The following is a 15633-nucleotide window of genomic DNA, read 5'->3' on the forward strand; positions in this document are numbered from 1 at the left end:
CAGTTTGTTTCATGGTTTATAGTTCTTCTCTCTAAAGATGTCACGATTGTTTTGAAGATATTTTCTTTCTTTCTGATATTGATAAAGAGCACCTATCATTGGGAATTCACAATTTAGATATTATTTATCAGTTTAATTGGGCTAAAAGGTATGTATTTCTGCACTTTATTCTATTTGAAATGAATCTGGGAGTATTTAATAGCTTTTTAGCAGCCTGTCAAGTATGCAGAATATCAGTCACACAGTAGATCAATGTTATAAAAAAAAAAAAAAAAAGGTCAGTGAGTTGGTTGTTTTCTCTAACGTGAAGTGAGGAATGTGTCTTATCCATGGAAACGTTCAATGATGTGTCAAATCCCACAGGTGAGTGTGAGAAGAGGCAGCGTATGATAGAAATATGCTCAATTCTGCATTTCAGTGTTACTGGGGAGATGCCATATATATACATAGTGAGAACAGTGAGACGGCGGACTTTTCCTCTAAGAAAACTGAAGTGGAAATGCCAACTTCTTTTTTTTTTTTTTTTTTTTTTTTTTATTGAACAATTTCTAATCTGGATTGTGTCTGCTCCAGTTCTGTTACTATCATGATCCTTAATCACACAGATGCTGGATGTGTAAAAAGTGTGTGTTCTCAGCTGAGAAGGTCACTGGCTGTTAGATCCATCGATCGAGTAGGAGCAGAAAGGACCATATCTGACTCGACTCTTGCATCATCCACCTCCCAGAATCCCCTTGGGCAGGCAATGGAAGAACAGACTAGAGCCTTCTTTTCTGTAAAATTAATATTTTGCACATTATTTGTGTATTTGAATTCCTGTCACACTCTTCTACTTTGTAAATTCATATATAAAGTGATATGTCAGTACCCTATGTAATCTAAACCTGTTCCCTAGCAACCGTTTCTCCACTTTCACAAGATCCAGGTTTGAAAATGTTGGGCTTCACTCTCTTGTTTCACTTCTCTACTGTAAGGTTTATGATATTTTCTGTTCCAGCACAAAGAGTCACCCTCAATCACCTGTGTTTTGGAAATTTTAAGAAACTTTCAAATTTAGCCAAAAATGTCATGAAATACAAAATAAAAACATATCACAAACCAACTGAGACTGAACGACAGAGTCATATGCAAATTAGGCATGATGTAGAAGCAGAGGACAACGTTTATTTACACACGTAAATAATGACACTAACCATTCCTTTATAATTAATTGTCATTAGTCTGATTATAATGTGTCATTTACTGATTACATGTATTCTGGATTACGTAGATTGAGTAAATTGAGTATTATATTATATTTTAAAATGCTCATAATCAGACTAGAGTTACTTATATGGATTACATGATTATATATTATTAATAAAATGGCCGAAATGATTGATTCCCCCTTATTCTTTTTTTTTCTCCTCTTTTAAAGTTTCCTTTCCAAAAATCCTACTGTGTGTCATACCATTCAGTTTTGACTATATTCACAATATAAAATTGCATGTAAATGGCATGAAAATAATGTTGCGATCCTTAATTCTGAGTTTTGGGGGAGTTTTACTTGTTTTTTTTTTTTTTTAAGTAATAAAAGTAAATAGTCATTTATAATTATAAAACATATATATATATATATATCACTATATATATATATATATATATATATATATAAACACACACACACACACAGGGGTAGGCTATCATTTGTGTAAGTGAGCATAATTATCAGTAAATATTAAAAAATTAAATCTCCATTTTTTTCTGGTTCAATTAATATTTATCTACCCACAGCCCTGAAAAATTCCCTTGCTGGAAAAAGAACATGCTACTATAAGCAAACAGCCTACCGGTTGGCTCTGCTCTGGTACATACTGTATGGATTATTTATTTCTGGATGATGTATGTCTTTAAAGCTGTCTGCAAACCAATTTAGGAAGTGGGAAGTATAAACAAAGCCAGTCTGCATTTGCTCAGAAAGATGTGAGCTACAGTTCTATTGAGATCACACTTGAAGTAGCCTATCAGTGCAAAATTTCTTGTTTAAAAATACTCTTGAATGTTTTGAAACTGGTTAGACTTTAGTTTCCATGTCTTTTATTTTAACTTACGCTACATACTGCTCTATTTTTTTTTCTCCCTCTTGTGCCACGTGCTCCTCAAATTTCACTGATAGTACAGATGTCCCATGACATTCAGGACTCTTGAAAACAATCATGGTTTCATGCACGGTAAATGGTGCATCTATTCACATTTTGAGAAGATGTGGCTATCAGACATGATTCAATACAGTGGGAAGACTAACATGCTCATTTTCACTTGTACTGCCAAACCAACACCATAAATCAGATGTCCTGCATAGAGGAAATTTTTTTTGTTGTTTATTTTTTTTTTTTCACAAAGCAACGCTACCCATCTGCACGAACACATACCTAAATATGGTTTTGACAAAGTAATTTAGTGTAGACTGGAAATTGTAGATTTAAGCTGGATTGGTTTTCTTTAATGATATGCTTATAATTAATTATTTTAACAATGATAACTTGTTTTCGTGCATGTTACTTGGATGTATTTTTTTTTACTTTTACTGATGCTTTTGTTCACCAGTGTAACATTTAATTGATTAAAAGATACACTAAGAACTGTTTGAAATGTCTATTTTTTTATGTATTTGAAAGTTGTTGTTGTTGTTTTGTTTTTTTATCTGTGATGCCAAAACCCCAATCTGACAAGTATTTCTCCAGTCTACAAAGAAAAGACTGTTGCAAAATCCTTCAATCATTCTGATGAGCTCATTTGCCGTTCTAATATGCGTGTGTGTGTGTGTATATACCTTTCTCTCTGTGTGAAATATCTATACACACAGAATATATTATTTTATTTTATATATTATTTTTTATTATAGTATAGATTTTTTAAACATAAATATAAAATTAAATATATTTTGTTTTAGATATTTTAAATTATATAATTGAATATTATGGAAATTATGTTGCTTTTTATATTTAATTATATTACTGTTTTTTTATTATAAGCACAACTAAAAAACTTAGTAAAATAATTAGTAAAAACTAATTATAAATGGATGAATAAAAAAAAAAAAAAAAATGAAAATACTATGGAAGTCAGTGGCTACCAGCTACTACCATTCTTCAAAACGTCTTTAGTGTTGAATAGAAGAAAGAAACTCATACAGGTTTGCAAATTTTTCATTTTCGGGTAAACTATCCCTTTAAGTTTGAGGAGCCTCATCCATCATTTATAAGAATGAGCCTTTCTTTGAAAAACAAACAGAATTGAACAAATACAACTTTTGAACCATAATTCTTTTTACGTTAAGAGTATAAAAGGTGTCCAGTAGTGTGTGTGTCCTGCTCCAGTGCTCCTGTCTGCCTGCTCTCCTCACGCGCTGCAGCTGCGCCTGCCCTGAGCGTGCGCGTGACGGCGCTGCGCGTTTGACAGCAGCAGGAGCGCTCGAGGAGAAAGAGAAGCTGCGGTGCGCGCCGACTACACAACACACCAAACGTAGCCTACATCAATCCCGTGAAACCGGACGACTCGAGGACTCATCACTGGAATCGGTGAGTTTCACGGTTCTTTATCTTGGATGCTGCGTTATTCTTTCCGTGTTAATGGCAGGACGCGTTTGGGAAGGAGAATGCGCAGTAGGTGCAGTATTTGAGTCGATGAGGAGCATCCAGTCGTGCTTCTCCCATGGCAACCAATGATGATGCGGATTTTCACGGCGATATGGCAGGGATCACAAAGGATGCGTTTCAATGAAATATCGCACAGCTTGTCCGTTTAATCTGAACGCCGTTTAAAACAAAGCTTTCATTGTGTGTCGTGTTGATAAACGCCCCATCATGAAAGTCTGTGTTTAATTGAAATCTTGCTCGGTCACCAGCAGGTGTTCTCGTCATTTAAAGACATCATCCCTCAATATTTGTTCATTATGGCGCATTTCTCAAATGTAAATATTTGATTTGGATATTTATTCATTTTCATTTGAGAACTAGAGGGACCTGCTGTCATGTCATGAAGACAAAAAACAACCACAGATGATACAGGATACCCTATAAAAGACAACGGGAACAAGGCTCTTTCATTACTGCATCTTTCTCTTCTGTCTTTGTTTCTTTATGAATATAGTGTTTTATATGTTTAATGCCATTTTCCATTAATAGGTTGCAAATGGGACCTAAAAATGTACATATTTGTTATTTTGCACTTTTATTTTTATTTCAACATTGCGAAAGGACAGTTGTCAGCCTCAGTGTTGTCAACTGAATATTATTTAAGCTGTTTTATTTTCTGTGTTTCTATCATAAAATTATGTACTGTAAAATAACAGTGTGCAGTGCTACAAAACTAGACAAAACTACCACAACAACAAAACAAAAATACAAAAATACATTTACTAATCAACTAACTTCATTAAATTATTTAAATCATCAAATCCCGTAATCCGCAATTAAGAAATATTTTTATATGAAAATTCCAATATTTTTCTACTTATCTATTAGTCTGCATTTACATTGCTTAATGAACATCTATTTTGACAAATTATATTTTTCTACCATTCAAAAATGAATCCTGTATTTATGTGAGGGATGAGGGATATGTCACTCCCGAAGCGTTGCTGCTTGAACAGGATATGCCCCTTAGCACGAAAAACATCTTTTATTCAAATTCTGAACGGATTATATTTAGCTTAGAAAGTGCACAACTAGCACCTCCTTTATAATCACTAAAAAGGTGTCACTTCAGTTCATCGCGATCTCACAAAGTTCCAATGAACCTCTTATTTACATCTTGTTACAGTGAGAGGATTTGTGAGTGTGCAGAACAAAATCCAGCATTTATTTGAACAGAATGACCAATCAGAAGTGTTCAAGAATCAACAGCTCTGTCTGTGATTGGCTACATTGCTCAACGCTACAAAAACAAAAATTTGAGTCGATGAGTTGGCAACCCTGTATGTATTGTATATCTGAATCAATATCAGATACTAATACCAGATATATATTCATGTTTAATGTTTCCTGCATAATTATGTACATAAAGAAATATATTTTGTGTTGGATCCGTCACCTGTATCGGCAAGTGTGCAGCTGACACACCCACCAAAAACGACAACAAAACACCAATCATACAACACAAAAAACAACAAAAACATCACATAACAAACAAATTAAAAAAAAATTAACATACAAAAAAAAAAACCACTATAATATTCAAAGTCCAGTGTTTTTGCTGTCAGTCAATGAAACTCTCAGCTGTTAGGAAATCACAAACATTTACACAATAACAATACCGCCACCCTAACACCTCAATTGCATTCAACAACAAAAGGAACATAACAGACAAAATAAACAATCAGGGCAAAATCTAATATAGATCAGTGGTCAGGATGTGGTCTGTTTATGAGGTTACAAGCTGTTGTATGTCAGACATGCTATTTAATTAGAATCTTTGATGCTATTTAGAGTTATTTTTAAATAACTCTTTAGGGCATAGTCTAATTGGCCAAAAATGTATTGCACTTCATTATTTTTTGTGACCATTTACTGCAGGTCAACACTAGTGCTATTTCATTTGGACATTCACACACTTTTTTGTATGGATGGTTTGTGCTCTGCACTAATTCACTGTAATTTTTCATGGATTTTAAATACTCTGATGGCTTCATAGGTGACCTGCAAGCGGTCTAACATCGACACAACTGAATGATGATTAATGAAGGAGAAAATATGGGACATTTGCTTTCATGTCCCAGGAAATGGGATATTATAATGCACGTGTGCATAACAGCTGTTACTTTGTGAGCTGCAGAGCCACAAGTCCCTTGTAATGAGAATAGTTTCCCATTTAGATTTTAATAGCAATTTTTATTTAGCATTTGCACAGGAATGTAACAAAAAAATGAGACTGTGTGAAGTGAATGCTAGTAAGATGCAGCTGAGAGACAGGAACAGAAAGCCATTTGCAGATCATGTTATATATAAATAATGTAAAAAATTTTAATTTTAATTTAAATTTTATATTATATTTAATATATATAATTTATTATATTTTATATTATTATTATTATTATTTATTTATTTTAATTTTAATTTATTTATTTTACATTTTTTAATTTTTAATTTATTTTTAAATGTAATTTGATAATTCTTTCCTAGATCTGAAATTGTTTTGGAACAATTCGTTGGATTTTTACAAATTTTGTTTGTATTTATTAAGAATAAAAAATTAAAATTCAATTCTTTTATATTAACTAAATTCCAAAATAAAATATGCTCCATTTTAAATTTACATCATCAAAACACCTAAATTTATAACCAAATAAAATGTATAAACCATAAAATGCAACATCCAGGTGGAACCACATCAAATGCTTTTTTTAGGGTTTTTTTTTTTTTGGATGGGAATTTATAGCAACGCTGATGAAGCACAACAGGCACCAGGTACGTGCCACTAAGCCAGCTGTGCTTTATCATGGACCTTTGCCTTCTATCTAGCCATGCACTTATTACCATCTGGTATCGAGTGACTGGACAATGATGCACAGAGAGGATCACAGGAAATGAAGTAAATAGCTTGTGCTGTGGTTTTGGAGTGTTTGTTTGTGACTCAGTAAGTTCAAATGCTGGATATTTACATTTGCACCAGCTGTCATCAGCACGGCAGGCTAGACATTTGCATGCTGGTAATTGCTTTGCAAACATGCCACATGTGCCTTGTGACCTGATTTTAATGCATCATAGATTCTGAGCTTGATTTAAGCGGCATGAACTCAGTATAACACTAACTTACTGTAGTTTTTATGAGAGGAAATGTAACAGGTGTTACATTGGTGTAGGTATTTTACTTTTGCCTCTATTTCATTTTAGATCAATCTGGCATTATATCATTGGGATTACAGTATGGCTCTGTTGCTCTGTCTTAATATGCTTCAAAAAGAATAAGCTGACTCTTGTCATGGCTGATAAACGATTAGTGGAGATTAAGGTCAAACATAACTGAAGATGGACCATAGATCTATCTTACAAAATAATGAAATCTACAAGACATAACAATTGAATCTAATGGACCATAACTGACTTTGCTCTTTCAGAGTTGTTGGTTTTACTAAAAAAAAGCTGTGATCAGGGATTTCTGACTGGGCTGTAACCTGGGGGGGGGGGAAAACCCCCCCTTTTGCTCCTTTCAGACAGTTGTTCGTTTTAAACTAAAAAAAACTGTCGTATGCAGCAATATTGACATGAAATCTCTGCTATTGATAGTGACTCATTTCTCTTAGTAGAAGTGGTTTATTTAATGTGCTGTATGATAAACGTGTACCATTTTAGTCAATGCACAAGCTTTATTCTTCTGATTGAATTTCATTCTAAAGCACGGTAACTTGGGTGATGAAAACTTCAAGAAATAAGTGGCATGTGTTTGCCTCCTATATGGAGTACTGTATGTTGTGCTGATTAAAATATAAGCTTTTTTCAGCTCCATCTGTCTGGCTTGATTTATGATGTACGAGCTGAAGAAAATGCAGTACTGCGTAATGCATCAGATGAATGTTTACATTTGGCCTGTATCTGGTATATGTAGGCAATACTATGTTTTATTTCTCTTATAAGGTTAAGATGGTACATCTTTTGCTCAGTTTCAACTGTCATCTCATGAACTTTATTTTAGTTTGTCTTTCAATCCTGTCTTCAGTACTAACCACAAATAAAAGTCCTTGCAGAGGAGGAAATGTACTCCTTTTGAGGTATAGAGTTCAAGTCTAGGACTGTTTATGGGAAAGGAATGATATCTTTTATGTTTAAAACCATTATGATTGCCCCAAATATGAGGACACAGTGAGATAAATCAAACTACAGGTTAAAAAGGCAAAAAAGCCAAAAAATCTTATAAACGATGCTTTAAACATATTAACCAACTATAAAAATTACAACAAATATATTTATATATAAAATATATATATATACATATAAATATATTTACATATTAAGTATTTATATATTAAGTTTTCCCATCCCCCTAGTTGTCATATTATAAACTTCAATATTGTTTATGGATTTATTTTAAATATATTTAATATATAACTGTTTAATAAAAATTATTTCAGCATATTATAATGATTTCTAAAAGATCATGTGACTAATAATTTGCTTTTTCTAAAAAGATCATGTGACCACTGGGGGGGAAAACTGAATTAAATGGCGGCTTGCCAAAATTCTAACTTTTTTTTCCATCACAGGGAAAAAAATGACATTTTAAATAAAATATACTTAAAAAATACAAAACCCATTATTTTGAAAATGTGGTAATAATATTGTCCTCCAATTTACTGTTTTTTACTGTATTGTTTTATTAAAAGTGCATAAGATATGTCTTTCAAAATCATTATAAAATAAAATACTTTTGACTGGTAGTGTGTATATATAATTGAAACTAATTAACAAAAATAAAATTTTAACAATTAACAAAAATTTTAAAATTTTAAATTCTAAAAATATCAACTTCAGTTAGTTGTGTCATAATTCACCACGGAGAAATAGAGAAATAAACAAACCTTTACAGACTCTGCTTCTTTGTGTTTTGCATCAACATTTCAGTGGCATCTCAAGAACTTGTGTTTAGTTGCAAAACGTCTAACGTCTGACCAACCTAACCACAGAGAATTAGAGAAATATTTAAATTGGTGTAGAATCATTGTGCTTCAGCCCTGCTGATTTATGGGTATTTGAGAGCTGTAGTCTGTGGCCTGCTTGCTGCTTTAGAGAGATGTATGTTGACTTTATGACTCAGTGTAAATAACTTGGAGGTCATGGCACCCACAAGCCCTGTGAAATTTTGCTCCTGCGAGACAAGTTTCTGTTCTTGTCCTCCTGGCCTCTTTTGTGAACCCTGCGTCCTCTCTTCATCCAAACACACTCCAAACACTCCTGTATGCTTTGATGAGGGTTCAGTGTTGATCTAATGTGAGTCACAAGCATGTTTTTTCCCTTTATAAGTTCTCCAAAAAGCCTTGGCGGCTGGTTTCTGTCTGTAGCATGTCTGTGAATCACAGTGGAGGTCTAAAATAATTTTCTGCAATCCAGACAGACTTCTGTAGACTAAAATCTTCTCTATGATCTTAATGACACAACTCAACACAAAACTACTGAAAACTCAATAACTGTTGTAAAATCATAAATATGAGTAAATTAAATAATAGTGAAAAGTCATTAACATGAGTTATATCAAAAGGAAGTGTAGATTATTTTCTGCCAGTTGTGTAAATGCACTGATATTAGGAGTTCTGGAAATGGTTAGAAAATTGATTTTAATTGTGTATCTTATAAAAACGAGCCTTTAAAAGATTTTCTTTTGTATCTACTAGTTTTGCCCCTTGCATAAAACCACTAACAATGACTAAGAAAATACAAGCAGTTTAATTACTGGCATTGTGTGTCAGAAATTGTCAGATACAGGAGGATTTTTGATTAGATTAGATTTGTAATTATTTTCTGCTCATGTGAGTCATTATGCAGATTTGTCTGTAATAAAGCAGATCTTTATGGCATGAAATTATTTTTTCTTTCTTAAGTCTCTCAGTCTGATTTTCATCTGTCTGTCATCTGTCGCCTCTTCACTTTTCTAAAAATATGAAACTGACACAAAAACAATAAATCCAATCTTTCTTCCCCCTTCTGCTCTCAAAATTTGCACATCAAAAATAATATAAATCACGAAAAGCCCAACGTTATTTAAGCACTGTTTTCTAAAAATATGCTACTAGAGGCATGTGCCTCTTTATCTTTTCTTTTAAAGATGGAACATATAATGTAAACTATGACTATTACACTGTTGAACTTTTGTAAGATTTCCATCCAGGGGTATGTATCAGTCATGCTTGCTTAGACCTTGAAGAAAATAATTAAATAAATAAAAAATAATAATAAAATAAAATAAAATAATGAAGTAAATAAAAATGGCCTATTTCTTTCTTTTCCCTAATAATGCTCTTATAATGATGTCAGTTAGGAAGCCCAACGTTATTTTTTAAGCACTTTTCTAAAGAAAATACACTGTTGAAGTTTGGTAAGATTTCCATCCAGGGGTATGTATCTGAAATGCTACCATAAAACATTTAAGAAATTTGGTAAGATTTCCATCCAGGGGTATGTATCTGTCATGCTTGCTTAGACATTGAAGAAAAAAACTAAAAAAAACTAAAAATACAAATAAATTAATGAAGTAAATAAAAATGGCTGTTTTTATTTTTTATAATTTTATATAATATTTAAATATTTAAATAATTAAAGACATTAAATATTTCAATAATTGTAATGACAATAATCTCATGATAAAGGGCTACTTAAGCCTTATTGATGGGACTGTGAATTCAAAAATTCTATAAACTAAAGGCAACAGCCTTTTATTTTATATCCCCATATTAAATGCACTTTATAGTCTATAAGTAATGACAGTTCCTTGCACACGTTGTGTTCCCTGTTATTTCCACTGAATCCAGACTGACAGGGTCTGGGGGGAGTTCAGTCTGACTGTGATGAACAGAATGAACGACTGAATAGAGCGGTGAAAGACTGGAGACTTGCTGAGAGAAAGAGAGGCTTGAATTGACCAAACTCACTGCTGTGCGGGTGATCAATGCAGTACAGTTATATTGAATAACAGTGTCACTCCTGACATATGATTTATGAGGTATAAATATTGAAAACATTCAGGCATGTGGGCCCTCCTACGTACAGTATGGCTAACTCTAATCAATACAACCAAAAAAATAAAATGGTTTGTTTCTGTCGTGACAATATGGGTAATAGGGTTAAACTATGTTTGTGAGCATCTTTTGAAGCATGCAAATGTTTATAAATCCTTCCAAAATCCTGTTTTGTATCTTTATTTGGTAACTTGATGCAGTATGCTTTTATACCAGAGCTTTTCATACATGCTGTGATTGGGATTTAGGGTTTGATTTATTACCAGTGCGTGATTGTGTCATAGGCAGTAGATCGGCAGTATAGACTGATTGACCTCAGGATTAGATTTGACCTCAGTGCATCACAAATCAATATAGCAAAGTAATATAGTAATATATAGTAATATAGTATAATATAGTATAATATAGTATAGTAATCAATATAGTAAACAAAAACAAAAATAGACATCAATAAAAAATCAAAATAAAAAAAAAGTTTTACATATTTGCATTCTACTCATTAAACATTTCAAACATGAACATTACACATTACATTAACAATCACAAAACAAAATCCTCAAAACATTTCCTTCCCATTAAATATCTCATAAATATTTTGTTTCACTTGGACTTAAATGAGTCACAGTAGACTGTGAATGCTGTTTCGTGTTAACGTTCAAGTAATATGTCTGTTCATATATAGAGCCAATTTTATGGTTTGCCAGGGGGCTGATTCATCGTTGGGGGTAGCCTATATTTTCCACTGAGCTCAGATTATGAAATTATGTTAAATGAAGATAAAGTTATAAAAAAAAAGAGGTAGAATGAGACCTCTGGCCATGTAGGAGACTCTGGATGTAATAAGGCAGTTCAATGCCAGTGGCATAAACACTGAATAAATTAGCTAATGCAATTTAGACTACTAATTTAGTCTGGCTGCTACATATTCTTTTTAATTTATTAGTCATGTACAATATGCTCTAGAACAGGCAGCTAGTTTACATCCTAAAGCCCTGAAGTACCTTTGACTTGGTTTTGGTCTCAGTTTGAATAGTACTTCACTTCGTATTTGACATATCAAGCCTGTAATCTGTTATGCATACAACCTTTAAGGGCTCTGGAACATCAGAGCAAAGGTCAACACTCGACTCTTTGTTTATTTAGCTTTCTTGCTTTCTTAAGACAAGTTCCTGTCTTTGGTTGGATTGTGGTGAAGCAGTGGTTTGATGTAATTTCTGTCCCTAAAAGTGAATGCAAAATGTGTTAAACTATTTCTGTCAATACGATTTGCGTTCACTTTTAGATTTTTGTAACATCAATTAGTTTATTTTTTATGAAAGTCTGTTTCGGCCTAAAAGTAAGAATGAGATAAAAAGTTACAGTTATTGTGAGATGTACAGTTACAGTTGTGAGAGATTAAGACTAATTAAGAGTAATTTTTGCATGACATGCTTTAAATTAAATTGGTAAATATTTAGACAATTAAGAGATTCAGTATTTCAATATTCATAACAATAATTCAATATTCATAACAGTTAGGGGGACAATTGCATCTGTTTATCTAGTTCATGGATCTGTGTCCATGAAACTGATGTGAAGGCATGTCAGGGCTGCTGCACAATGCACTGCACTGCTCTTGATTTATGATACTATCCACATGACAAACATAAATTTGAATGCAGGTCACTCGTGGTTTAGTAATGCCACTTTGTATAATAGAAATCAAGACTCAGACTCATTTTGCATGTGCACTCTGTGTGTCACAGACAGGCGCTCTGGACGTGCACATGGAAATGACATTGCTGCCCGCTCAAGCCTGACTGCTTACAAATAAGGCCAATTGGGGCTCTAATTTGCTGTTGTGGACAATCGCTTTTGTCATTTTGTCCGGTAGAGGCCAGATATAGTTGACCATTTCAAATGATTTTTGTAGGCAAACCCCAGGATATGGAGGTGTTTATTTCTAAGATGACAGAATGTGTTTGTCTGCTCAGCACATGCTGTTTTAACTCATTTTTTTTCAGGATAATTGTCATTTTATTCAACTATCTGGCATGTAGCAGTGTATTCCTGCATTAATGGGGTTCTGCTGCTTGGATAGCAAAATTATTCAGGACCTTCACACTCTCACAGTCACCGTATGGAGTTATTTATTGTCTGTTGAAAGTCTTCATAGAGAAATCTCTTCTCGGGAATGTCACTGCAGGACACTGAGGTGAAACATTACAAATGCAGTTTTCAGAATTAGGGTGCTTACACACTAGAGTTAGTTCTGATGGAGCATTTGATGATGGAGAGGGATGAGTAAGATCCATTTTGTGCTGTGTCAATTTGAAATCAGGTGTGAATATGGTTGGATTTCTGAAAGCACAACCGTGTGGGTGTTTTCATTTGGAAAATGTAGGCAAATTTTGAAAGTGTTTGATTTTCTGCAATGCATCTCTGGGATGCTGCTTGTTGGATGTTTAATGATATTGTTTTTGCAACATTTAGATGTATGTATAATCAGCCAATGAACAAGATGATCAGGTCTTGTACAAAAAGGGGTCACAACTTTTGTTTTATTTTATTTTTTATTTTAATATACTTTTATTTAATTTAATTTAATTTTATTTTATTTTATTACTAGGATATAATAATTATTATATTATATTACATTATATTGTTTTATTATTTTATTATGTATTCAGAAAGGGACAGTGGTTAAGTGTTTTGTTATTTTATAATATTTGTATTAAAAAATTCAAATAATAAAAAAACTAATAAAAACAAGAATGTCACATTTGATGCTCAGTGAATAGAGATATGTTCAAATTTCTCTCTCAGCTGACATCTTTTCTTGACTTTGCTACTGTTCATTCTGCTGTCTACAGGGCAAGTGTGTCCGGTGTGATTCACGAGCCTCAGGGAGTTGATCTGGGAAGACTTCTCATCAGCTGAGTTACTGGCTTAAGGAGAAATCTCTCTATAGTGGGCCTAATAATAGCCATCACAGTAGCCTTTCCTGACCCTCTCCTCTCTCATCCATCAGATGTATAGCTCCCTTCAGAGTGAAATACAGCCCCGTAGTTCCCCAGTTCTCCCACTCTTTTTTTATAACCACTAGCTTGTCGTGTTTTCTTTTGAAGAATACGTTTCTCATTAGCTTTCTCTTGGCCGACTCTCCCTCTGTGTCTGCTTCTTTGCTTTGGTTTGTTCTTACCATGCTTGCTCATTGTATGTTACACAAGATTAGTTTCTCTCCGGAGTGCCGGCTTAATGTCTGGTGGGTCGGGGTCACCGGGGTGGCCCCACCATCGCCGGGCCTTGTTGCCACAGTGAGTCTCCATGGTGATGATGTTGTATGATCAGAAGCTTGAAAGAGAGACTAAGTTATGTGGCCATTCTGAGATAAGAGCTGATTTCTGCCATCGCTTTTAACTGCGTGCTTTATAAACAAATCTTGATTATAGAACAAATAAGAATCAGTGTGATAATGAGCGCTTTGTGTAGAAATTTTGGCCAATATGCTGACCTTATCAGAGAGGGCTGAATGCTGTTTTATTGACTGTTTTTGAGAACTGTGGCCTTTATATAAACAGGCAGATCAATAAAATGGAAGGCACATAACCCATCAACTCCAATAAATAATCATCATAACCTTCATACAAAAAAACAATAAATAACTACCTAAAACAGACTTGCTTTCCAAGTTATCAGCATCAGCATCTGCTGTCAAAAAAACAATATCGGTCGACCACTAATACATACATATATATTCTTTTGCTTTTTAATTTTTTCATTTATATTTAATAATTTTTAGCTTTAATAAAAATTTGTAATGATTGCTTTTAGTTTTTATTGCATTTTTTACATCATTATATTTTTTAAACATATTTATTAATGGCAGGTAATTGTTATTAAGTCAGTTTAGTGATGCTAGTGGGACAGAAATTATTATACAACACAATGCTACACCACTTCTTTTGTTGTCTGTAGATGATTCCAGTAGATTTTTGAGAACTGTATGCTCATGTGTGGAACCCTACAACCATTCCATCTCTCTCTTAGCATGTGGCCTTTTCTTAAACCACATCATTAACATAAAAATCAAATAACCATGTCTTATTGCAATGTGTGGCCTCCCCAGGGGGCATCATGCCAACAGTTCTAGTTCACTTCCTTTTGCTTTCTCTTTTTTCCTCTGTCTTCCTCATAATGCCAGTGTAACTCAATACTTAAATATAAAATGTATTACTATGTGTGTGTGTGTGTGTGTGTGTGTGTGTGTGGTGTGTGTTTTGTATATTTATTATTATAAAATAAAAAAAATTCTTTTTTAATCATTGTCTTTTATATCCACCCATATATATATAAATATATTTTGTGTTTATATGTTTGTTTTGTTTATATATATTTTATATATATGTGTGTGTGTGTGTGTGTGTGTGTGTGTGGTGTGTAGTTTTTATATTTTTATTTATTATAAAATAAAAAAATTCTTTTTTAATCATTGTCTTTTATCTATCCACCCATTCATTTATTTATATGAGTTTTTTTGTATCAAGTGGATTATGAACTTATATATATATATTTATTTAATAAAATATGTGATCCTGCACAAGATCAAGTGGATTATGAACTTAAAAGGTTAAAAAGAAAATCAGGTCTTTTGTTTCTTTTCTAGTGCTGTTGGAGGTCTGGTGGGAATTATGTCCATGTATTGTCTGCTAGTGTTGATAACTGTGTCCTCAGAGCTGAAGTGGAAATGACAGAGAGTTCAGTGGCGACTCGTCTCTGTGCTGAAAGCCCAGCTGGTGTGTGCTAAATCTGCTGTGTGAAAAGGCCTCTCCATGCCCTTTTGTGCAGCTCTCCAGTGCTCTGTCTATTCTGCCATTTGTGTGTGTGTGTGAGGGACCCCAGTCTGACGGATGTTAACACTCAGACAGGGTAAATTAAAGCTGAGAGCT

At 33.4% G+C, this 15633-nt stretch overlaps 1 protein-coding gene across 8 annotated transcripts in view; it reads left to right on the top strand.

The window, feature by feature from the left end:
* Nucleotides 1-3339: 3339 nt before the first annotated feature.
* Nucleotides 3340-15633, top strand: part of LOC109066988 (neuronal cell adhesion molecule-like) — a 47894-nt gene continuing 35600 nt past the window's right edge. For 3 of the 8 annotated variants that reach the window (XM_042739756.1, XM_042739751.1, XM_042739742.1), the window contains exon 1: nt 3343-3560. The gene's annotated coding sequence lies outside the window, so the exon portion shown is untranslated. Of the gene's footprint in view, nt 3561-15633 lie in introns of all 8 variants that reach the window. The other 5 variants (XM_042739782.1, XM_042739792.1, XM_042739772.1 and 2 more) reach the window with 4 other exon arrangements.

Source organism: Cyprinus carpio, chromosome A4 (genome assembly GCF_018340385.1).
Source record: "Cyprinus carpio isolate SPL01 chromosome A4, ASM1834038v1, whole genome shotgun sequence".
Classification (NCBI taxonomy): Eukaryota; Metazoa; Chordata; class Actinopteri; order Cypriniformes; family Cyprinidae; genus Cyprinus; species Cyprinus carpio.